Here is a 26,374-nt window from a genome sequence, read left to right as displayed (position 1 = left end):
AAAATTGGTGGACGCTGCGGATGGGGTTGGCTGTTTAGGGTATCGTTTGGTGACGTTTGGAGTATGATTCAGAGTGGACAAACAGACAAAAGTATAGACAGACAGACAAAAAGTTTTACGTCGAAAGTCTTGAAGAAAACTATTGTTTAAAGTTTGAGAGAAAGACGAAGATGAGGTAAGATAGAGATATGAAAAGGCGACTGGCGATTTCCCCTGAGTGTGTCAGCCTAGGGGTGCCGTCTACGTGAAACCAGGGTCAAAGAGGTGTTTTGCCTCTTCCGGGAAGCCTTAAAGGTCCAATAACAATCACCCGGCGTCGGCTTAAACCCAAGGATTCCCTTTTCCCTTGACAGGGCTGAGCCACGCATGGCTAGGCGTGGAAGAGGTGGATTCCCCCCTTTAGCTCGGGTCCGTGGTGTCGCTACACACCCACGCCTGATTGCGCAGATGCCCCTGCGGGTGTGAAAGAAGTTGGGGTATGAAAGCGTATTTATTTAGAATGTCTGTTATGCGTGAGCTTAACCATTGGTCACCGTAGTCTCTGCGTGATCTAGGTTTGTATATTAGGCTTTTACGTAATGCATAGGGTGTTCTTGGCATAAAATCTATCCAAGAATGCGTATTTATTTACTTTATACTGTCGTTGTATCTCATAGCATAGCGTGTGTCTGTGTAACTTATTGATAGGCACTATTTTGTAGCTTTTGAAATGTGGTTGAGCACTGTCGTGGAGTGGAGTGTTAGATATTGCATGTATTGCAAGCTTTTGCAGCACTAATAGAGAATTGAAGTTTGTGACAGTCGTCGTTAGCCACACTAAGAGACAGTATGTCGGTCGTGAGTGTGCAAGTGCATAGTAAATTTGTCGCTTAATATTTATTGGGTTGTAGTAGCTTAGTCTATATACAATCTTTATTCTTCTGCAAACACAATTTTCTTTCGTGTATATGTAAGGGGTCCAAAAATATTTAAACAGAATTCCTAGGTATTGTTGTTGTTCCCTGAATCTCACTGCCTTGTAAGTAAATTGGTGCGCATAAAATGCAAGTTGCCCCATTCAGTTTTAAGAACATATATTTAGTTTTCATATGTTCAGTTGAAATTTGTTTACGTTGAACCACACATTTTGCTTGTGCATCCTTATATTGTCTCCTTTATACAATTCACATTGGTCTGATCCTGCAAAGGATAGGTTTGCATCGTCAGTATGCAAAACTATTTTTCATATACCTCAATATTTACAATATTAGTAATGAATATCAGGAATAAGACCGGTCTAACGATGGATCCCCGAGGAACACCACACTTACTAATTTCGACACGTAAGTGTATGTTGTTTATAGTTGTATATTGTTTTCTGAATGACAGGTAACTTTGTATTAGTTGGACTATGGCACCCTGAATACCGTAGTGTGGAAGTTTACGTAAAAGGAGATTGTGTTATATTCTGTCTAATGTGTTCCTGAAATCACAAATATAATGCAAGCCGAGAGATGGAAACGCGCAGTGTTATAGTCCAGATTTCTCCCACCCGGAAAAAAACCATCATTACTCTCCTTCTGAAACAGGGCAAGTACCCGTATTCAGTCTCTAGCTGCTGACCAATAACGTTAACTAGTTGCCTTTGCAAGGTCTTTGAGAAAATGACAAATAGACGACTGATTCACTTTTTTAAACATAATGACCTTCTTGACCCATGCCAGTGTGGTTTTTGAGAGTCTAGGTCAACCACTGACCACCTTGTCCGTATTGAGGCACCAATTCGTGATGCTTTCATTCAAGAATGACTTTTTTCTTTCTATGTTCCCCTATATGGAGAAGGCATATGACACTACGTAGCGCTTTGGCATACTCCGAGTGCTTCAGAGGGGGAAACTGCCGAACACTTGATAATGTTCTGTAAAAGGCTCCACACTATAGTTCAGGATGATGGCGCAGAGTTTTTCAAAGCACTGGGTTTTAGGGTCAGCGAGGGCAAAATAGACTTTAAGCGGGTAGAATTAACTAAAAGGATGTTATCTGATTGATGGATAAAGTCAAGACACAAGTGAAAATGAAACCCTTCACTGCGAAGTACGAGTCCTCAACCTAACTATTTAAAAAAAATAAATCTAGTTTTTGGTTCACTAAGTATCACGGCTTGGTGGCGTTAGCTACCACCCGGTCTAAAGTGTAATACCATATCAATCCATCCAGAATGTAGAATGTTCTCAACAATCGAAAGGTACCTGTCCAATCGGACATTTCGTGCTCGAGTGGGCACTGCTTTGTCCCGTACCTGTGTCCAAGAAACAGGAGTACTTCAAGAAGGTGTGTTGAGTTGTACTCTATATATAGTTAAAATAAACTTCTTGCGCCTCGCTATCCCACAAAATAAGTTTACTGCACATATGTTGACGACGTCGGTTTAAAATCGTGTAACGCCTGGTCCGATTGGGTTTTAAAAGGTATTGAAACGGGCGGATTAAAAAGGGTTCAAACTAAAAGCACAAAGAAGCAATTGCGTTTAATTTTCTAGAAAGGAAGCATTTATCCCGACCCTGGCATCGGCCTGCATGGTCAGCGCCTGCCTGTAAATACTGAGCATAAGTTTCTGGGCCTACTATTAGACTCAAGACTGACCTTCATATCACACATTATTCATTTCAAAATGAGGTGTCTAAAAACCGTGAATATTCAGAAATTGCTATATACAACTACTTGGGTTAGTGACAGGAAGTGCTTTCTCAACCTTTACAAAAGTGTTCTTTGCACTCGCCTAGATTACGGAGCCATCGTTTATCAATGTGCGACACCAAGTGATTTGAAGACGCTGGATACTGTGCGCCATTTGCGCATCCACCTTTCTACGGGTGCTTTTCGCACTAGCCCCATGAAGGGCCTGTATGTGAATTGGAATGAATGGTCACTCTACATACAGAGATGCTATGTGTATTTTGTGTACTTTCTGAAGGAGAAGGCAGACAAGCAATACCTCTATCACCTCACTAATAAACATCAATTTCTGGCTTGTTCCAGAATAGTCCTTAGTTGGGGCAACTCTACTCGCTCCGTGTGAGGAGCCTCGCCGAGGAAACAGGCTGCCACTTCTCGAAGATCGTTTGATGGCTCCTGCTGCATATCCCCTTCAGGCGCGAAATAAATCTGGCAACGTGAAAATTTTTTTTGTTCATAATTTCAATATTTAAGCCTTTTAAAGTAAGAAACTAGAAACAAATGCAAAATATGTTTATTGGTTTAATTTTTGCTCAGCGTCCACATTTGTGGACATTGCGCCTCAAAGCAGTAATATTAGTGAAAAGCGACAAAGAAGAAAACACGCTTTCCATTTAAATTCAAAATAACTTCTTTCAAAGTAATGTTGAGAGAAGTTACCAGAAAAAGTTTATTTAGTGTGAAAGAGGTAGAAGCAGTCATTCTGCAATGTCAGGCAAAGAAAAATGTCACACTTCCTGCAGCGGACGCGGCTCTTGGGTGAGCATCCTTCCCTCCTGCAGCGTTGTGCGTTGGGTATGTTCATTTGCTGTGGCCAGTGCTGGATGCCGTCATAGCGAAGAGTGCTCACTGGCAGGGGTGACGCATTGGGTGCCTTCCTTTTCATCACCTGGGGGTTCTCACTGCTTGGTCGCCCACGCTTTTTCTGGGGCTTGTTGACGCTCAGCTGATGATGATGATGATGATGATCCTTGATAGTCTGGCGCACACCCACAAAGGGGGATCGGCCAAGAACCGGGCGGCAGGATCTTAACTAAAAGGCTAAAGGTTTTTCAAACAAAACGTAATTTTGTGTTCTCTTCATTCTCTTCCTCCTTTTATTCGTCCGAAATGTCTCCATCGGAAACATCTCCATTGGCTATTTTTTAAGGACGTCTTCTGCTGTTTCACCGTCGACTTTTTGTCGTCTCGATGCATGATCTTGAACTCCTGGTGACAAAAATTATTAACGTAAACATCATTTGATGCTGCCGGAAGTGAAACACAGAGAAATAGCAGCCTTTCAACAAAGGAGGCACTGAAGCGCAGTGTCCACGTTCGTGGACGCGAAATTTAGCTGAACCTTTCTGTCATTACAAATGATTTCCCATTGCCAAAATATTGTTAAAAGGCATGCGGGATATCTTAGTTATTACTGACAAATGCAAAATTTCACGCCAGCTAAAAAGGTACGAAGTAAACGATAAAAACATCAGAGCCACTTACGCGTCCCGCCATAGAAAGTGGAGGCGTCCATTTTGACTTTTGTTTACGATGTTATTTTGAACCAGGTGCAAGAGATGGCGCCACGCGTCCTTGCAGCAAGATGCAGATGTTGTGGGAGCATTGTTTTCGCGCGAGATTCAAGACCTATTTTCGAAACACCTAGGTGTGAGCTTGGCGTCCACAAATGTGGACGTTGCGCCTGAAGGGGATATCTACCGCTGTGGCAGTGGCAACTTATTTACTGACTGTGATGTCTCTTTTGTGGAAGTCACAAAGCAAGCACTCCTTGCGCACATCCGTACATATTTCCTCGAACTACAATATAAGTACACATACCCGGAGTTCTTTACCGACACCTCAAGGTTTATCGACGCCACTTCTGTGTTATAGGCAGCGGTAGGCCAATCCTTTGTGAAGGCTGGCGCTCTCCATACTAATACAGGCATCTCCACACGCGGAGCTTATGCACTACTGGCAGTCGTGAAACACGTCAAGCAAAACTACATAAAACGTTAATCTAACAGATTAACTAAGTGTGATGAAAGCCCTGAAAGCTCCTGAAAACACAAAAACCCCGTACTAGTGTTCATTTATTCAATTTTGTGCACACTGCAAAAAAAACCCAAACAGCATGTCATTGTCTGCTGAGTGCCACAGCACCGTGAGATACAAGGAAACGTTTTGGCTGCATCTGCCAACACAACCACTTTCAATGCATCAATACCAATCCCTGCGCTTAACTTCAAACATCTTTTAAAACGAAAGCTCAGGGGCTACTGGCAGAGCACGTGAGATAGACACAGAGACAATAAAGTCCGTGCTATTAGGCCGCAACTTGGCAAATTATTGCCACTATCAAAGTCACTACACACAGATGTAACACTTACAAGGCTAAGAACAGAAAACACAAACTCTACACATTCTTGTTTTTGGTCTGTCGCCGACCCACCATTGTGATAAAGATATGGAGAACCACCTACGATTATCAACATTCTCGTCCAGTGCAATGAGTTATACCCCTGTCACACATGGCGACCTAAGTGCACTTTGTGCGAGTGTATTTGCGCTCACAAAGTGTCATTTCGGCGGTTTGCTGCTACACGAGAAATCGAAAAGTACTCTGGAATGACGACAGTGACAATTGTCTTTTTGTTGCGGAATATATATTTGCTACATTTCCACTCGTGTCTCATTGTGGGAACACATTGTCTTAGTTGAAGTAGCACCAGTGGTCCACGCCATCGTAAACGACTAGAGAACGACTTGCCTACACATGTCCAAGTGTGCCTGGAAGTAAACTATGCGATGGACGCAGCCATTGCAAAGCATGTGAAGCCGCATCCCACTAGCTGACGTGGCCGCGAACTGGCCATGGGTGAGAGCAGCACAGATTTTCGTTGACTTTTCACTTGATTTGTTACACTTCAGTATCCGTTATGAAAAGGGCTATACTGGCGTGTGTTGCGGTGGTGGCCCTACGATAAAAACACGATCGGGACAGAACAACGGTCAAGCAGATGCCGGTGACGATCAGTGCGAGGCGAGCGAGAGAAGCCCAGAACCCAGTACCCAAGCGGTAGCGATGTTGCTTGCCAACGATGCATTTCCTTCTCCACAATTTTCGCCCACCGAAAAAGAGCTTTCCTGGCGACCTAAGGGTCTTGAGGCAGAAGACTATGATATGGCTTAAGGTGGGCGAGGTGGACGATGTCATGTTCACGCGGCACATGTCATCAGATGGGGAAAGTGTTTCAATGAGAAAATTCACTGGCGAGGTTTGCTCGGAAACGCGATAAGGGCCCTCGTACCTTCGGGACGAGTTTTGAGGGAAGGACGGGGGGTTCGAAAAGTAACAGCCAGCCATACAAGTGATCCCGAGGAATAGCTGTGGCTTCGTGAAGAGTCGGCGTTGTTTTCTTTATGGCACTGCTGTTCTTGGGACGTAAAGGTGCGTGGGAGTTCACGGCACTCTTCAGCTTTTCGGGCAGCTTCGGACACAGATGGGCATTCGGATGCATCAGGATGGTATGGAAGGAGAGTTTCGATAGTGTGGAAGGATTCTCGTGCATAAAGGAGAAATAAAAGTAAAAATCCAGTGGTAGACTGTGCCGTGGTGTTGTATGCGAACGTGATGAATAGAGAAATGCGATCCCAGTTAGTATGATCAGATGTCACATGCATTACGAGCATATCGCCGAGGGTGCGGTTCAATCTCTCCGTGAGCCCATTAGCCTGCGGGTGGTATGCCGTGGTCTTGCGATGAACAACATGCAGTTAAGAAGGCAGAGCCGTGACGACTTCTGATAGGTAGGCTTGACCTCGGTCACTCAGTATTTCTCGAGGTGCACCATGTCGTAATGTGAAGCGATGGAGGACGAAGGACGCAACGCCCCACGCAGTGGCACTTGGAAGGGCAGCGGTCTCAGCGTAGCGTAATAAATGGTTCACAGCGACTATGATCCGCCAATTTTCAGCTGATGTCGGCAGAGGGCCATAGAGATCAATTCCGATCCGATCGAAAAGTTTGGCAGAGCACGGAAGCGGTTGAAGCGCACCGTATGACTGGAAAGGCAGTAATTGGACTCAGCTTCAGTGAGCGTGCGACTCGCGCAAGCGACGACGTATTCGAAGTAGTCCGGCTTGCGTTCGGCGAGGACAGCACCAAGACCAACCCCGCTAGCGTCTGTGTGAACTTCCGTTGCAGCTGTTGGGTCAAAATGCCGAAGAATGGGAGGAGATGTGAGCAGACTACGAAGCATGGCAAACGCGACGTCGCAGTCAGCAGATCAGGATGAAAGGTCTGCGTCACCGCGTTGCAGATTGGTCACACAATTTCCAACGAAGGTCCGGAAGTATGAGTATAGTCCGATGAAAGTGCGTAATTCTTTTAGTGTAGTAGGTTTCGGGAATTCAGTGACTGCTCGCAGATTTGCAGGGTCGGGTACAACACCATGCTTGGACACGATGTGCCCTAAGATGGACAACTTTCGCGTGGCCAAGCGGCACTTTTTAAGGTTCAGTTGGAGCCTAGCGTTGGTTAAGCACGTCAGAACTAGTTGGAGCTGAAGCAGATGTGTAGAAAATCGGGAGAGAACATGGCAATGTCGTCGACGTAGATGGACACGCAGACCACTTCATTCCATGCAGTGTGTTCTCCATGAGTCGTTCAAACGTGGCAGGAGCATTACAAAGCCCAAAAGGCATTACGTTCAATTCGTACAGGTCATCTGGTGTAATGAACGCAGTTTTCTGGCGATCAGCTTCTGCCAAAAGAACCTGCCAGTATCCAGATAGTAAGCCTAAGGAGGAGAAGAATTTGGCTGATTGGGGGCTGTCAAGGGCGTCGTCAGTGCACGATAATAGATAGACGTCTTTCCGCATCACCTTGTTAAATCGCCGGTAGTCGACGCAAAATCAAATCGATCTACCCTTCTTTCGGGGGTCGCCGAGTAGCGAGAGCATGCGACGGACGTGAATCACATCGGCTCCGGCTCAGGTTCAATTTCAAGAAGAATTTCTTCCTGGCGACCTGTTGCAACAATAGAGACTTGTTCCTAGCATCACCACTGTCAAGCCTATACCAGACTTCAACCTGTGAGTGCGCTTTTAAACGTTTTAACGCTTTCGAAAGTTCTTGAAGAGGTCCACCTCGCTAACCCTAACAAGTCGGAGACGCGGCTTGGACAAAACGCCGCCCCGCTCTACAGCGGATGGCGAGCGTCTCTGGGAGCGTCGCAGCCGACTAGAAGCGCTCACTGCCCTCTCGCTCCACGGACCACATGATGGATACGCAGACCAGTCAAGACGCCGATACGCAGGTGAGCAATGAGCACAACGCAAATCCATGGATCACTGTTACCAAAAGAGCGAACAAACGCCGACAGCTGCAACCCCATACCGTACCAACTCAACAGCTGCCCAGCACGCCGTCTGTGCCCGCTCTACGCCAGAGCCGGCCTAAGACGCGTCTACCAAGAGTCCCACCGCTCCCTGCCGAGGACTACCAGCTAGCAATCCGTCCTCATGGTGGATTAAATCTCAGCAAGGTTAGCCCCAAGACATTACTTCTCGCCGTAGTTCATGCAGCAAATATACGCAGTGAGAAGCCTGATATCAAGCTTCGAGTTGACGAAAATCAAAATGTGCTAACAATAAGCACCTCATCCGAACACATCGCCATGGCACTTGGACAAATCACCAAAATTACAGTGCACCCAGCAACCTACGGCATCACCTCTTATGGTATTGCACCTGATAATTCGTGCAAAGGGGTGGTCAACGGAATAGGCCATGAAATCACACCAGACGACTTCCTGACAGAAGTTGAAGTACCGGGCTACGAGGTCCTTACGTGCAGACGCCTCGGCAACTCCGGAGCAATGGTGCTCACATTTTGTGGCAAGCGAGACCCTTTCTTCGTGCACGCGTACGGACAGGCTCTCCGCTGCTATCTCTACAAACGGACTATTCCCCACTGTAGAAAGTGCAACAAAACTGGACACCGTGAGCATGTGTGCCCACAGCCTCCTGACACACCGAAATGTCGAGTGTGGGGGGATTTACTATCACCCAACAACCACGAATGCCGCCCTTCTTGCATGCTTTGTGGTGGCGACCACCCGACGGCTGCCAAATCATGCCCAAAGTGGTTTTTGCCACCTGTCAACCGACGCAAACCACCCCGGTCAGCTACTCCCACCAAGAAGGCGCAGTCACCATCTCCCAGCCCCAGACAGCAGAGCAGTGCGTCCGGGAGTGCAGCCAGGCGAAGGAGCCATTCCAGGGATAAGTCGGGGCCCAAGCGAGGAAACTCGTCATCGCGGAGTGGTTTCGTTGGCCAGCCGGGATCTCAAGGCTGGCAAACGGACGGGACAACGCATCATCATGGCCAGCAAAGCGGTTTCCACAAGAAAGCACAAACGTTAAGCTGGGCAGGGCAGCTCCCTCCTCTCCCTCCCTCTCCATACCAGTCCCACTCCCTCACACAAACATCAACGCAGGAAAGAACACCACAACCAACGCCACCTAGACTACCACAACCCATGTCAGTAGACCCTCAGCTTCACCCTGACATGTCGTCAACTACGGCACGATCCGACTATTGCACACGAGAGGCGTTGAACGAAATGGCTACTTCTTTGAGGAACGAATTCGCAACTATGATGCAGGTAGAAATGCAGAAAATGAAGGATAGCATTATGGCTGAACTAACAGCTCCACTCCAACAATTGATCCAGCAGGTCCTGCAACCTGCTGTCCAGCAGATTGTAACAGATGTTAAACAGCAGATATCGGCTGCACTTGACCAACTTGATATTTCGCCATCTGCACCAAAACGCACCACGTCTCCGACACGTGAAACACAGCGACCGCATCCTTACATACACCCCTCCTGTTTCCTATCACCGTCCCGAAAAACCGTCGCAACAGCCGCAGCTGCTGCAGTCCTGCTTCCCACCACCCTCCACCAATATTTAGCGCAGTCCGAAATGCCTTCGTGTACTACCGAGGCCCCGCTATTGCATGATCATGGCGAGAAACCGTAGGTCAACGCGTGACACCCCTCAACTTTTACGTTTGTGGCAGTGGAATTGCAGGGGGCATCGTAGGAAACGCGGAGCTCTAATGCAATTCATTGCGACGCAGCAGATTACTCCCGATGTCATAGCGTTACAAGAAGTACAATGTACCCCTACGCTTCCGGGTTACACCACATACACGGACGTAACGAACAATACACCACATCGCACAGCTACATTAGTTTCTAAGCATGTCACTGTCATAGAACACACCCTTCAAAGCACCTCCATCTCACACGTACTCCTCGAATTAGTCCCGTGCTCTCGTTCCAGTAGCAGCCTGTACGTGCTTAACGTTTACAGTGCACCTAACGCCAGGAACGATGACTTCGGTCATCTATTCGCACAAATCTGCAAGTTAGGTAAACACATAGTTATTGTAGGAGATTTCAATGCCCCCCATCCGGCTTGGGGCTACGCAACAGAAACGCCTAAAGGCCGACGACTCGCACAGGTTCTCGCGATTCATCGCATGACCCTGCTGACAGAACCTGATCAACCCACTCGCCTAGGTAATAGTGTGAGCAGGGACACATGCCCCGACCTCACGATAGTCAAAGGCGTTAGTCACTGATCCTGGTGCAGATTCACCATGAGGTGAATCTAGGCAGTGATCACCATATACTAACTACAGAGCTTCAAGTAGTAGCCACGCGTGCCCCAGAGCGCATCATAAAACTAACAAATTGGGATGCATTCAGGCGTAATCGTACAACTACCCATCAGGACTCTCCTTCCCTAGAGGCTTGGATACTACAACTTCACTCCGATTTTCAAAGAGCTACCAAACTCATCGCTGCGACGACAGAAACGCCGGATGTGGACCGGCATCTGCTACATCTCTGAGATGCCCACAGAGGCTTGACACGGCGGTGGCGGCGACAGAAACATAACCGAAAACTTCGTCTCCGAATCACCAAACTGGCTACTGAGGCACAGGACTATGCGAACATCCTCACTAGCAACAATTGGCATAACTTCTGTGATCGACTCAACGGCTCACTAAGTACACCTCGAACGTGGCGTATACTCCGTGCTCTTTTAAATGCCACGCAGACAAAATCACACACTGATAACGCAATCCGCACCATTCTCCACAAATCAGGGCTCGACGATAACACTCTGCTGCACACCTTAAAGCAACACTGTGTATCCACGGGCCCCCGTCCCGCCTACCGTGATTATCCACACGTACACGATACGCCTCTAGATGAGGACATTACAGAAGCAGAGGTTAGGGCAGCTTTGCAAAGCATTAAGCGCAACACAGCACTCGGTACAGACAGGATTACCTACACACTTCTGCGTAATTTAGATGACCAGTTCATTGAATATTTAACCGCTTTTTACAACGAACATTGCAAAAACGGCACGCTACCACAGGAGTGGCGATACGCAGAAATCATACTTATTCCAAAGCCTGGCAAGCCGCTATCCCTCCAGAATCTTCGCCCTATATCCTTAACTTCATGTGAAGCTAAACTCTTTGAATGCGTTGTTCTCTCTCGACTACAACCATTTCTCGAAGACAATCACTTTTTTCCTGATACACTATTCGGCTACCGTCCTGGTATCTCTACACAGGACGTATTATTACAGCTTGAAGAGGACGTGTTGAATAGCCCCACTTCAAACCAGGTCCGAGCTATTCTGGCCCTAGATCTGAAGGGTGCTTTTGACAACGTCTCCCACGACCTTATTCTGGACAATCTCGCTTCATCTCAGTGTGGCTCACGTATCTACAATTACGCCAGGTCCTTTCTTTCTGACCGCACGGCCACTATTGGGATTGGAGACCTCCGTTCGGACGTCATTTGTCTCGCAGGCAGAGGAACACCGCAGGGCTCGGTTCTCTCGCCCACTTTGTTCAACGTGGTTATGGCTAAACTCCCTTCCCTATTACAACAGGTTCCCAACATCCAGCATGCCATCTATGCAGATGACATTACAATTTGGGCGACCAAAGGATCAGACGGAACCATTCAGGACGCCCTACAGGAAGCTGTGTCTCTGGTGCAAGACTATGCTGCTGTCGGCAGCCTTACGTGCTCAGTGGATAAGTCGGAGTTGTTATTGGTATACAAGCGGTGCCGCAAAACCACTGATTCTCCTGACATTTCGCTGTTTCTTGATGGCCATCCTATCCCTCTGGTACCACGAATTCGCATTTTAGGCCTCTACCTTCAGTCCGACGGCAAGGCCTCATACACTACACACCTTCTGGCTCAGCAGATAACTCAAATTACACACATGATCCAACGCATCACCAATCGCAGGAGAGGCCTCTGTGAGAAGGATGTCCTCCGCTTAGTACAAGCACTCATAGTTAGTCGGCTCACCTATCATCTTTCCTTTCACAATCTCACTCTATCTCAAATAAAAAAGATGGACATCCTTCTACGGACAGCTGTGAAGGCGGCTATCGGCTTGCCTCCACACGCATCTACACAACGCCTCCTTCAATAAGGAGTCCACAACACCATAACCGAACTCATCGAGGCCCAGCACAACAGTCAGCTCCAACGGCTCAGGCAGACCCGTCAGGGCTGCGCCATCCTGTCTCGTCTTGGCTACCCGATTCCTCAAAAACCCGCTCAAGTACCGCGACATAAACTTACTTTTACTGTCCGCGCACTCATCAAAGTGCCTCCGATTCCACGCAATATGAATCCCTCCCGCCACGCCAGTCGTCGACGTGCCCGAATTCAGGCTATGACACGCGTCTTTGGTGATGGTACATCAGACTTACAAGTACTTTACACTGATGCAGCACGCTACCCAAAGAAGTCAGCTATGTGTTTAGCCGTGACAGATGACACAGACGTCCTTGTGGCGTCTGCCACACTTCGCACTACAGACAGTGGTCTGGCAGAGGAGGGAGCTCTCGCTCTGGCAATTGTTCACGCTACGACACTGTCACGTGACTCCCCTGTCACTATTGTAACAGATTCACAAGCTGCTTGCCGTGCTTTCGCTCAAGGACTTGTGGCTGCACATGCACACAATATCCTCTCTTCTGTCTCACCGTCCGCATTACGTCCTGTGCGTATCGTATGGACTCCTGGACACGCCTCTCTCCATGGTAATGAACGCGTTCATGCGGTTACCCGAGAGCTGACCGGCCATGCTCCATTGGAAGAGCTGTCCAATCCAGACGACGCATCGACAGAACCACTAAACTACAACGCTACGCTGGAGTACTACCGAAAGAGCCGTTATACATATCCTCCCCCTCATCCTTCACTTAACAGTGCAGATGCTGTCGCTTGGCGGCAACTACAGACCAATTCATTTCCTTGCCTTTATATGCCAAATCGCTTTCATCCGACTCTCTACCCCTCCTACTGCCCCTTCTGTGGATCCGTACCGACAGTGTACCACTCCACGTGGGAATGCTCTGCCCCACAGGGCGTTCCTCCCATTCCCAATCCCACCCCTTCCTCTTGGGAGTCTGCACTGCTCAGCTTACGCCGGCAGGAACAGCAGCAGCTGGTCCAGCGGGCTCGCAGGGTCGCGCAAGGCAATGGAGCCCTGGACTGAGGGCCCCACCCAAAGAAGGCTCAGTGTGCATTTGTTATTAATAAATGTTTATTCTCTCTCTCTACACTTCTTTCAAATTAGAACGACAGGAGAAGCCCAAGGACTGTGTGATGGTTGAATAAGGCGACGGCGTAGCATCTCTTGGACCTGGTCATTGATGACGTGACGTTCTGCAGCGGAGATGCGGTATGGTCTTTGACGCAATGGCTCGTGTGAACCGGTGTCAATGTAGTGGTGCACTGTGGAAGTGCGACCCCATTGTGGCTGCGAAACGTCGGATTAATTTGCGAAGTGCAGGAGGAGATTAAAAAGCTCGGCGCGTTCTTGAGCACATAAGGTGTCGGCGATGGAACTCGAGAAGATGTCACTCGACGAGCATTCCAGTGGAGAAAGGGCATGAAGTTCGGTCGAGGCTCTACTGCACGATTCGTCTGGCATGTTAAGGAATGAAGAAAAATCAAGGTACTCCACTCGACTGAGACATTCGCCGGCAAGTAGCGTAAGTGGTGCAGAAAGGGGGTTGTGGACGCAAATATTGCTTCGGCCAGCAGTGACGTCAAGTGTAGTGTAAGACAAGGAAATGGCTCTGCGGCTCATGAATATGTCGGAAGGTGTAAACAGTACCGTAGCATCGTTAGGGTCATCGTAGCAAGCACGGACAATGGCAAGAGAGGCCAGCGGCATTTAAGTGTCCTCACGCACGATGAGTTTCGGCGACCACTAAAGAGTTTTGGGCAAAGATTCGTCAAACAGGTGCGAAAATTGAACTTCAGCGCGTGCCCAGTCAATGACGGCATGATGATGTGACAGAAAGTCCTACCCGATGATAACGTCATGCGAGCAGACCGAAAGGACGATGAACTCGACAACGTACTAAGAGCCTTAGATGAATATGCGGGCCATACAGGTGCCGAGAGGTCTAACTCATTGTCCGCTAGCCATACGAAGCGGTAGTTCAGAGAGGGACTTGGTCACTTTGCGTAGGGAGCGGCAGAGCTCGGCGGCTATAACAGAAACGGCAGCACCTGTGTCGACCAGGGAAAAGTTATAAACACCATCGACAGATAGGGCGATGACGTTAGCAGGTGAAGTGCGAGGACTTGGGCATTTCGACGACGGCGCAGTTCTTGCCTCTGTAACGGCGGCGTTCTGTTTTCGCGGTTGGAGGAAGCGGTTCGGGGACGCATTGGGCACAGTGATCGCCTGCGAGAAGACGGGGAGCGGGGAAAGTGAGTCTGAAATGGGGGCTGGGGTGACTGAGACTCGGGAAAGTTAGTGTAGACATACTGCGGTGAGGAATAGGGAGCAGGTAGGTGCATGGGCTGTGAGTCATACGGTAACGACCGAGTAGCGTCGTAGAATGGTTAGAAGCGATGGTGACAATATCGTGCCACGTATCCTGGAGTACCGCAGGCGTAGCAGATCAGTCGATTGTTAGGAGTTGCCAGGAATTGCTGACTCGCGGTGCGGCCCAAGGTGTCGAAAGAGGGGCGGAGTGGGGAGCAACTGAAGACATGGGTGACAAATGCTGCTGGCGGGGTCTGCTGCGTACCACTTGGGCATAAGTAAGAGACGCGGCCATGTGCTGCACAGCCAGCGCATGGGGAACAGGCATAGTCACAGGCTGCTGGTGGGCAGCGACGGGAACAGCTTGAGCTACCTCTTCGGCAATAACGTCGCGGAGTGGTGAGGGCAGACGAGAGGATGGTGGCTGCTATGTGAAGGGAATCAACGACATTTGCCGAGCTACTTCTTCACGCACGAAGTCTTCAATCTCTTGCAGGGTTGGTGAGTGATCGGGTATAAAAGTAAGACTGGAGAGCGAGTCGGCTTGTGAAGAAAATGGCCGAGTCAGGGCGCGCTGCTTCCTCAACTTTTCGAAACTTTGACATAAAGTGACAAGTCCCGCAACGGTGGCAGGATTACGGGCAAGGAGCATCTCAAATGCGCCGTCATTTATCTGCTTGAGAATGTGTGGAATCTTCTCCAACTCGGGCATGGCGGTGTTCATATTGTTGCAAAGACCAATAATGTCTTCGATGTAACTGTGAACAATTCTGTTGGCTTCTGTGCGCGAGTCCGCAAGCGTTGCTCGGCTCTGGACTTGCGGACAGCGGGTCGGCTAAAAACGTCCGCAAACGATGTTTTGAAGATATACCACGTCGTAATGTCGTCTTTGTGGTTGTTATACCACATTTCGGCCACGTCAGTGAGGTAAAAAATGACGTTCGTCAACTTTTCCGCGTCATTCCACTTGTTGTTTGTGCTCACCAGTTCGTAGTTAGTGAACCAGTCTTCCATGTCGGTTTCATCAGCTCCGCTAAAGACCTCGGTCTTACGCAAGCGAGAACGCCGGGGTTGCTGGAGGATGGAGTGGGAGAGCCAGGTGGCGCGCTCTTTGTGGCCATGATGGGAGGTAGCGTTTGGTTGCGCCGCTCCATATTTAGGTGACGGCGAGTGGCAGCACCCAGGTTCAGGCGACGGGGAATGTCAACACCCTCCACTAAATGAAAAGGGGTGTATTGACGTGTGTTGCGACGGTGGCCCTACGATGAAAAGACGATCAGGACAGAGCAATGGTCCAGCAGATGCCGGCGACGATACGCATGAGGCGAGCGAAAGAAGCTCAGAACCCAGTACCAAGCCATGGCGAAACTGCTTGCCATCGATGCGTTTTCTTCTTCACAGCTATAACGAAACAATAATTTTATTATAATATGGGTGCCGCTTTAGGCAACAGCCCATTCTGTGCAAGTCACTGGTACTGAGGCTACACATTTTGTGACAGCGAAGTGAGGGTAAGGAACGCACTTGCCGGCAAGCGTACTTTGCAGCGAGTGACACTAAAGTTGCTCGTGTGATGGCGTGCAATTGACACTCACTGCTCAGTGTACGCGCTCGAAGTGCGCTTAAGTTGTCACATGTGGCAGGGGTATTAGATGCTCTAAGAAAAAAAGCACTTTTTACTGCCCTACCGACAGCAGCTGCCACTACACCCTGTGATGCTTATCGGTAGGCATCTACTTTTTAAACATCAATAACTTTTCAGCTTTTTTAAAAAACGTCCATTGTTATTACCCCATATTTCTAGTTGATCCGTAGCTCGACCTCTGTACAGAGGTCGTGGCTGTGACAGCTCCCTTTGCCAAAATCGTCATCTGTACCACCTCCATGCAATTCACGTCTCCCCCTTGATTTTAATATGTCCTTCCGCAGTGGCCTGGAGGCTGAGGTACTCGGCTGCTGACCCGCAGGTCGCCGGAATAAATCCCGGATGCAGCGGCTGCATTTACGATGGAGGCGGAAATATTGTAGGCCTATGTGCTGAGATTTCGGTGCACGTTAAAGAACCCCAGGTGGTCGCAACTTCCAGAGCCCTCCACTACGGCGTCTCTCACAATCATATTGTGGTTTGGGGACGTCAAATTGGATATATCAATCAATCAATATTTTCTTATTTTGAGATTCAACCCGCCTCAGGGCATAGAGTTCAGGCCCCTTTACAGACGCGCAGCATAATCATTGTTCATATTCTGTTCAAATGTTTCAATCACATACAATTGCTTTTTACTCACCATTGCTCATGGCGCTCGTTGGCCAGTAAGCACCATATATCATCACCAATCATTCATTCCAGCTCATTCGCAAAAATCACAACTCCTAACGGAAGAAAATGAAGTTCCCTTTGGTACCTAAAATTTTGTGACTATATATGTCTTGTATTTGCGTACACTTTATTCTCTATGACCTGTGATTGTATATTAAATACTGTTGTGACATGTTTGAGTCATAGATACCACCACTTTCTTGTGAAACATTTTTTCGGTACAGTTTTTGTAGGTTTCACCTGCTTTAAAAAGCATGCCCTGCCATGCGTACTTTTAATTGACCTTGTGAACAATCGTTATTTGTTTTTTTCAGAACTTTAGAGAATGTTTATTATATTTTTGTGCGGCTCACTTACGTTAGTGGCGAAAAATAATGTTATTATCTTTCTTTGTGTTTGAAGTTCTTTATGAGTACACGTTCATTGTATCGACATAACTTCAAAACAACTTTGATTACATCTTTGTTCACTATTATCATAACTTTCTTTATTCTTGTAACAAATCTGGATAATTATCTACAAGTTCATTCTGTACGACAACCACTTGATGGTGTGCTTATGTTTTTGCTGCCAGAATGGCCCGACATAGTAAGCGTATTTCTTCCTTTAGTCGTGTCCCTCAAGACAAATTGTAACAACTTTGTGTTGAATAAAACTGAAATGAAATGAAATGAAAGTGGCGTTGGCGATCATGTGTCGTGATGCCGCACGGCTATTTACGCTTCTACCTTGCCTTGTTACGTAATATAACCTGTTTAGACGTGAATCCTGTATACAGGATGCATGTGTTTATTAAGTATTGTTAGGTTTGGCCTGGAGATTCATCTCTCAATCCCTTCGGCGCCCTGTCTGACGGACGCTGTCGGGTATTTGAGCGATTATCCAGACCAGGCAGCGGGGAGAAGCGAGTTCCCGTCCTTCAAGTGCGGACGCTTTTGTCGTCCCTTCAAGCAGCAGCGTGACTGATGGCCTCGTCGACTCGTCGGGCGACAGGAGGGCTGGCGTGGCCGGCGCCGGAGCTGACAAGAGGAGCGGCGCTCCCTTTTGATCCCCAATCACCAAGCCGACCGGCCGACTGCCTATGCTCGTCAGGCATTGTACGTGCTAGCCGGAGGACGAGATGTCGTGTCGCCAAGACGCCGTTAACCATTCGAGAGAGGCCAACAAAGACAGCATCCTCCTGGAGGAGACCGACGGCCACTGCAAGTCACCCCGCTAATTGAGCGAACAAAATCGGCGAACCCTTTGAAGTATGCTGCCAGGATCGTGGGAACTCTCGAGTAGCGGCACACACACGACGAGGAAGAGCCCTGCTGGCGCCACCACAGTGCAGTGTTCACGTGGACCGTGCATGCTCGCCCCCCTCACCTGTGTGTGCGTGATTGGTGTTCGACTGGGAGAGGAGGAGCCCGACAGGGCATAAAACGACGCGGCAGAGTGCTGGACGTCGCTCTGAACTATGTAACGTTCAACCACCACGCTCGTGGTTTGTGAAACCACTAACCTGTTCCTTTTCTGTAAATAATTGTAAATAATGTCATAAACATTTCGTATCCTCCAGCGTCCTACTTCCTTCCTTCAACATCTTACAACTGGTGGCAGTGGTGGGATGCCATCATCAGCGACCATCGGCAGCGACCTTCTTCCTGCGAACCTTACAACGGGTTGGCAGCGGTGAGATGGACTTCACGACATGGTGCTGTGCTGTGGTGAGTGCTTGGTCTTTGCTTTGACTTTCCAGGCTTCAATTGTGTTAGTTTATTAGATGCTGGATTGTGTGTGGATTAGGGAGATTACCTTTTGTGAGTTGTAGGGATCACCTAATTATGTGTGAGATGCAGGACCAAAGTACAACGGCAATCATGTCGTGGAAGGCAATGCTAAGAGATGAATTTTTGGCTGTGAGTAAGCATCTAGGCATTGAAATAGAGGAAGGAATGGGCAGGACAGCGGTTTGGAGGCTGATCTCGCATAAAGCCAGTGAGGACGAAATTAAAAACGCAGTAGAGATTTTTGAAAAACAGGAAATACGGAATAGAAAAGAAAGAGAAGAAAAAGAAAAGAGGGACAGAAACGAAAGAGAGAAACGCAAAAGAGAGGAACAGAAACGCAAAAGAGAGGCACGGGAAAGGGATAGAAAAGAGCGTGATCGAGCACGCGCCTTGGTGCTCGAACAATTAGAACAAAAAATTGAGGCAATGAGGCGGAAGATTCAGCCATCCGCAACTGTAGCGCACGAGAAGTGCGATAATCAAGTGAGTGAGGTGCAGCCCAGAGTTGTAGAGAAGGCTAGCACGTTTAAAGACAGCAGCAGGTTCGATGAAGAACCGAATTTGATTGCTGCTAAAGATGCTGCGCTGCGTAGAGAGGCCGACGAAGGTCAGAGCCAGTGCGACGAGGTGCTGTGCCAGTTTAATGCTAGCGAAACAGCTAGGATAGCGGTAGAAAGGCTGGTACAGACTTCAACTGTGTTTGTCGCAACGGTGGAACTGGCAAACAGCGTGGAAGTATGCAAGGACACCGAAGAAAGCTCAGAAGCAGCGAATGTAGAGAGTGACGGTAACAGTACAGCTGGCGATAGATCCCAGCAATGCGAGCTAGAGTGTTTGAAGGAAAGCAGCTGCACTGTTCCTAAGAGCGTCAAGCTGTTTGCCGATCTAGAGTGTGAAATAAGTGGTTTTTTTCGAAAATCATCTAGACGGAGCGGCGTCGACAGCTGACGAGGGCAGTGAGAGTGTTAGCGACCTTGAGCTGCGAGTGGTAGGCTCAGAGACGAGTCGCAGGAAGCGGCGCAGACGCAAGAGACGTCGCAAAGCCGCGAGGGAGACGAACAGTACTACGCGTGTAAAGGAGGGCGCAAAAGCTTCGAGTGGAGCAAGTAGTACTAGGCACTTTGCATCGACGTCTAAGTCGATTTGTATGCGTCCGAGCCACCAGACAAGAAAAAGAAAAGCGGGTTCTTCGCGAATACATTCCCGCGTACGTCGTCGGTACTTCGGTTCTATCGACTGCACGTTTCAGGGCGCGCGCGAATGCAGGTTCAGTACAGGTGAAGCGGCCCGACGTGACAACAGTGCTAAGAGACCGAAGGGCCGAGGTAAGGTGACAGGTGGTGCAGAAGTACCCTTGAGGTGTGAAGCCAGCAACCAGAGATCAATTTCCCAGTTGTGAGAAAAGGGTCGGTAGCAAACGTTGCTGTAGGAAAGCGAAGCGACGAAGGAATGTTAAAGATGACCATCAGCCGGGCGAACGAGAAAGGGGTAGGTTACTGGCCAGTTCGCCGGGGAGGCCTTTGTGTCGTGCAGCAAAACGCCAGCGGCGAAGCGGTAGGTCATGGCGCAAGTCCACGCGACGGTATGCGCGGTCGAGGTTTAAAGCTTTTCATGGAAAAGAGTGTCGACGTGGTCCTAGAAGAAAGACCACAATAGCTAAACACCACTCGGCTAGACCAAATAGGACACCGTCACTCTTTCCCTTGCATTGCTCAGGTTCCCTCCACCGGATTGACAGAGGACGGCCGAAATCGCAAATGAGGCGTAACGCTGCCATTCAGCTGGTAGCACGTGCACGTTGTTGCCTCGGGCGTCCTCGCAATCCGGCAAGACCACGACCGCCGCGAGTGAGATTGAAGTGCGGGAGCAGTTACCCGCATCAGTCAACCGACTGCGTAAAAGGAGTTTTTAAGCTAAGAGCACGCATGTCGCAAATGAAGTTTTGGTACGCCCGCTAAATTTGAAAGAGTGGTGGCTATAGGTTATTGCGATATGACCTATGATTAGGTGTGTGTTGGTATGCTAGCGTTCTTTGGATGAGAGTAAGATGTCGTGCTAGAGCGCACAGCAAAGTCATGTGCGTTCTTTAAAAACATGGGCTGACATGAAACTACATCCAGCGGATGAGCATGTTAGCACACAAGCTTTTGTTTAGTGATTGTTTATAAGGATCATATGATCACTTGAGCTGAAAGCACTACGTTCGCCACATTTTGAGGCTAGATACATTTCTAGAATTTAGAAGACGCAGTTTGATCTGCTGTGAGTGAGTTGTCATTGGCGTCAGGGTGTCCTACAGGTAGGCACTCCCGATCACGTTTGAAGTTTGTAATGAGAGGATAGAGAATGCGCACAGTTACTGTGTAGGTACAGGCAGCATTCCTGTGAAACCATTGGAGATAGTGGTGTTTCATTGAGTTATTGATGAGTTATCAGATTCGTTACAACATTCTAGTGCGGATGGTAGGAGAAAGCTAGTTGTGAAAGAGTGTGATTCTCGTTATATGGGGCCAAATTGTATTTGCCTTTAGGTGCTTTTCTCGCACGGCCATTTGTTCCATCTTTAGTAAGCATCTCTACATCCATGATTGTTGTAACTTTGGGGGCACAAAATTGTCTCAAAATTTTAGCGTACAGGTTTCTCTTTTGTTTGTGTTGAGAAGCCTGGAGGGTTTTAAGCGGGTCCAATGTGCTTGACTTCAGCATGGTATTGTGTTGTGTGGTTCGCCTTGCTGTTGTCAGTCATTGTGAGCTGGTTTGGGAGTTGGTTTCGAGTTCGCAGCTGGAGAGAGAAAAGCCAGGCCATCGTCCTCGTCACCAACCATTCTCTTCGTGCCCAGCGGTTGGGAGCGCTGGCCAGCCGAGATTTTCCGGGCGGCGGAGGAGCTGTTAGGTTTGGCCTGGAGATTCGTCTCTCAATCCCTTCGGCGCCCTGTCTGACGGACGCTGTCGGGTATTTGAGCGATTTTCCAGACCAGGCGGCGGGCAGAGGCGAGTTCCCGTCCTTCAAGTGCGGACGCTTTTGTCGTCCCTTCAAGCAGCAGCGTGACTGATGGCCTCGTCGACTCGTCGGCCGACAGGAGGGCTGGCGTGGCCGGCGCCGGAGCTGACAAGAGGAGCGGCGCTCCCTTTTGATCCCCAATCACCAAGCCGACCGGCCGACTGCCTATGCTCGTCAGGCATTGTACGTGCTAGCCGGATGACGAGACGTCGTGTCGCCAAGACGCCGTTAACCATTCGAGAGAGGCCAACAAAGACAGCATCCTCCTGGTGGAGACCGACGGCCACCGCAAATCACCCCGCTAATTGAGCGAACAAAATCGGCGGACCCTTCGAAATAAGCTGCCAGGATCGTGGGAACTCTCGAGTAGCGGCACACACACGACGAGGAAGAGCCCTGCTGGCGCCACCACAGTGCAGTGTTCACGTGGACCGTGCATGCTCGCCCCCCTCACCTGTGTGTGCGTGATTGGTGTTCGACTCGGAGAGGAGGAGCCCGACAGGGCATAAAACGACGTGGCAGAGTGCTGGACGTCGCTCTGAACTATGTAACGTTCAACCACCACGCTCGTGGTTTGTGAAACCACTAACCTGTTCCTTTTCTGTAAATAAGTGTAAATAATGTCATAAAACTTGTTTTGTTTTCGTATCCTCCAGCGTCCTACTTCCTTCCTTCAACATCTTACAACTGGTGGCAGTGGTGGGATGCCATCATCAGCGACCATCGGCAGCGACCTTCTTACTGCGAACCTTACAGTATGATGTGACGAAATGATGCACAAGTCATATTTTATGGGTGATACGTAAACATAAAGAACTTGAACCGACAATCTGAAACCGAAACTGAAAAGCGGAGGGCAGGTGGCGCGGGGTGCGAAAGAAAAAGTAGGAACGAGCGAAGACGCAACGTGCGGAAAAAAAAAAGACTAGCGACAAAGACCAGGAAGCCACGAGGGCTCCTGAATATTTTGACATGTTGATATTTCTTTGGATATGCTGATATTCTGGATATGTTGATATTTCAGCTTACAGGTCCTATCTCAATTATTCTTTTTTTAAAGAACAGCCTATTACGCAAGAGTAGTCGCTTAAATATTTGGGAACGATTTATAATGATAAACTAAACGGGACTTCTAACATAGAAAGGGTGGCTTGTAAGCCACAACCTGCTTTAGGTATGATTCACAGATTGACTAGCAGACGCTATGGTTTATGCAGGGGCACTCTGGTTATGATTTACAAAATGTCTGTGCGTCCCATACTAGAATTTGTATGTGTGTTATTCGCAGGTGGCCCTGCTTACAAACTTAGTGCCTTTATTTATTGACGCCCGGTGACTATGCCTAGGGCTCTCTAAGTTTGTTGGGAACAATGTTTTGTATTAGGAGGCGTACTAACCAACCTTGCCTTGCCGATATCGTGTCCTGGCGGTTCAGGCATATCTCAAATTTTATAGCTATTCGTTAAGACGATCAGAATATGTATTCATCAACAACCAAGACTTCTTTCTTGCTCATAGGCCACGTTTTCATACACCACTAATTATTTTGTTCAGAATCAACTAGACAGAATAAACTTGATAATTCGAGACATACCATGAGCAAACGTGCCAAATCAAAATCTTGTGATAAAATATGACGAGATTCTTCCCGATAGGCCTAAATTTCAATCACAAAGAGTCCTAAATAGGCGCTTGCAAGATTACCTTGCACAAGTCGAAACAAATATTGTAATAGTCACTGATGCTTCAGTAATAGACGAAAAGGCAGAAGTACGTATTTACTCTCCTTCACCTGACTGGTCGTTTTCAGTAAGACTACCAAACTTCAGCCCTATTTTTGAAGCTGCACTTTTGGCAATTGTTCTAGCACTACGAAAACTAACTTTGGAAACCCACAATGCTCTAATAATTACAGACTCCGTGTCTGTATGTAAATCACTGACAGCATAATCTAGATCAGATGCCTTGAGCACATTCCTTACGCTAATTCCTCCACAGCTAGTGTTCTTCAAATTATTATGGGTACCTGGACATTTCGGGTTACAAATAAATGAAATTACAGACTCGTTAGCTGAAATGGCATTTATTGGCCCAATACTTTCTGTGCTTCCGGTGCTGGCCAGTATAACGGCGATGAGATATCGAAAATTTTCACTCAGGGCGATACCACAGAATCAATAACAATAAGCAATGAATTTAGACATTTGAAATATAGATGAAAATCCGACTTGTGTCATACTAGACAACTGGAAGTCATGCTAACAAGAGTGCAATGTCGTGGGCCTTCTTTAGACCTATGTTCACGCAGGGCTGATCTGGAAATATTCCCCCTATGCAGCTTTTGTACAGATTTGGAATTATTAGAGCACTATTTTTGTCATGTCGCTGTTACAGACTATTAGGAAAACATCTCCTTGTCATCCCATTTGCTAACCTTGGGCTGCCCTTCACCATTGAGAATATATTCTCCTATGGCGCTTCGGTTCTGGGCTGCAGCCACAGGAATGCTTTTGATGCCGTTTGCAGTTATTTTAATGAAAGAAAACGAATGCGCCTTTAAATTCCTATTTGTATATTTTTATATTATTAATAAGCAAATTCTGAACATCAATTTGTAACGTGTTTGAAATTACTGCAATTTCAATTCAATATATATAGTATTCTGTCTGGTCAAAACGGCAATAAGGAATCATTTCTTTCTTTCTGTATTTACGCGTGTTTTATTCACTTTAGTTAGGATTACATATCATTTGAAAGGCCTTAAGTTTGATATCCTCAGTTCTTGGCCTATCCTCCTGAGTGGGCAAGAGCCATAGTGGAGTCATCATCATCATCATCTTCTGGAGCATAGTTCGAAACGTTGAGGGTCAGAAGGCGTTCCTGAGGTGCGCGTGGGACGAGGTCCAGTCTGTCCAAGGTCCAGAAGTGCAAGTGCGTGGCCTGCAGCGTGGCTCCTGACTGGGAGCAAGGGCCGGAAGTAGGTTCGTGAACGAGGCATTCCTGGTGCTGCCTTCGTAGACCTTTGGCTGGTCGTGGTTGTTGAGAGTCCAGCCCACCGTGCTGAGTTGGCCGCCGAGTATTCTACAACGGTGCTGAACACGGTAGCACATCCGTCTGTTGCAACCATGTCTTACCGAGTGATCGTGCCCTCTCCGTGCCACTTCTGCCCTGCCCTACGACGACCGACATGCCACAACAGGAGGACTGTGCTCCGAACTGTGCGAGGGTACTTTGCGAGTGTAACCTCAACAGGCAGGAACTTCATGCGATCGACAGGGTCACACAAGAACGTATCTGAACTCTGGCTAGTTTAGAACTGTCTGCTTCACATGCTTGCCGTTACCTTGTAAATATAGTTTTTAAGTTTATTGCTTTTCTATCTCCTCTTCACTAGCGTGCTTGATAACGTTTTTTCCTTCTCTTTAACTCTAAAGCATTCTGGCAAATCCTATATTGTCCGGCACTACCAACTCATGTGACGAACGTCCATAATCATCGCACAAGAAATTACTTCTCCTTACATTTCCAACCAGAGGAAAATAGTATTCCTCCATTTCCGAACAGTTACGTGGCTGTGTGCTACGTAGAACACTTGCTTGCCAAGCAAATGACCTAGTTTGTATCATCAGACAGACGCGTAAATGTTAATTGTTTGTTTCATTTGCATTTTGCTCGATTTTTGGTGAGGAACAAGATGATGACTTTTCGCTCACAACCAACGACGCCGACACGAGAATTTCTGCGGAACAAACTTTTTAACAGGGCTGCATTATTATAGCGTTATTGGTAGAACGGAAAGTGGTTAACGTTTACAAAAGACAATTTTTTATGTCCACAAGTTTACAGGAAATATCGCTAATAGTCTCCATGCGCGCAAAGACTTATAGACGCCATTTTTCGCACACACGCTATAGATCAATCCTAGTCACAATACTTGCGCTTGGAAAGCATGTATTCAAGTCGTTTTTATTTGAACTCCAAAAAAGGTTGAATATAAAGTAATTCAAATGATTCAATTCACATCAATACCTACTGTCAACAGCCAGTCAATGTTCTTTTGACTCACCATAAATGCTCAATTGACACGCCAGAACATGTGAAAAAAGCTGTGGAAAGTGTTGATAGATGACCATGAAATTTAAACACAAGGTATCACTTCTGGAAAAGGCGACTAACAGTGACTTGTGCACCACACACTTTAAATGAGCTGCCACTTTGTATTTCAACAATAATGTTTTGAAAATAACTTCCGATATTATGAGGATAACCTAGGAAGTATGTTGTGAGGATACAACCTAATTGATTTGTAGCCGATGGCGACTGCAGATCATTTAATAAACAGCAATATTATTAGCTGTAGAATTATATGTGGAGCTCTTTTCATACCGAAGGCACAAGCTGAATTCATAGACAAGAATCATCTGAATGGCTATGTAAAAAAGCATCCACATAAAGCCATGTATAACCTGCTTCTATAGATTGCCATATATACCTCTTTCCCGTACATGGGTATATCAAGAAAGGAGTATATCAGGCTGTATACCTCCCATATGTGGCGACATCAGGAATAGGCCATATCAGGTTATATAAAACTCATATACAGGGCTTCCGTATAAAGCGTGATATCCTGAGTTTTTGATGTGGCTATATAAGGAAAACTTTAAATAATTTCATA

General features: G+C 47.6%; 1 protein-coding gene and 1 long non-coding RNA gene across 2 annotated transcripts in view; both read right to left on the bottom strand.

Annotated features, from left to right (window-relative positions):
* The window catches only part of LOC119172507 (uncharacterized), a 297,206-nt gene that overhangs the window by 197,545 nt on the left and 73,287 nt on the right, over window positions 1-26,374 (bottom strand). The window lies entirely within an intron of this gene.
* On the bottom strand, window positions 3,213-5,172 carry LOC142814724 (uncharacterized). Its single transcript, XR_012895046.1, has 2 exons — window positions 4,201-5,172; window positions 3,213-3,924 (listed from the first exon to the last, which is right to left on the bottom strand). It is a non-coding gene; the product is annotated as an uncharacterized LOC142814724 (long non-coding RNA).

The sequence above is a fragment of the Rhipicephalus microplus genome, chromosome 4 (assembly GCF_043290135.1).
Source record: "Rhipicephalus microplus isolate Deutch F79 chromosome 4, USDA_Rmic, whole genome shotgun sequence".
Taxonomy (NCBI): Eukaryota; Metazoa; Arthropoda; class Arachnida; order Ixodida; family Ixodidae; genus Rhipicephalus; species Rhipicephalus microplus.
The sequence above is the reverse complement of the archived record's forward strand: the minus strand, read 5'-3'. Positions and strand labels throughout refer to the sequence as shown.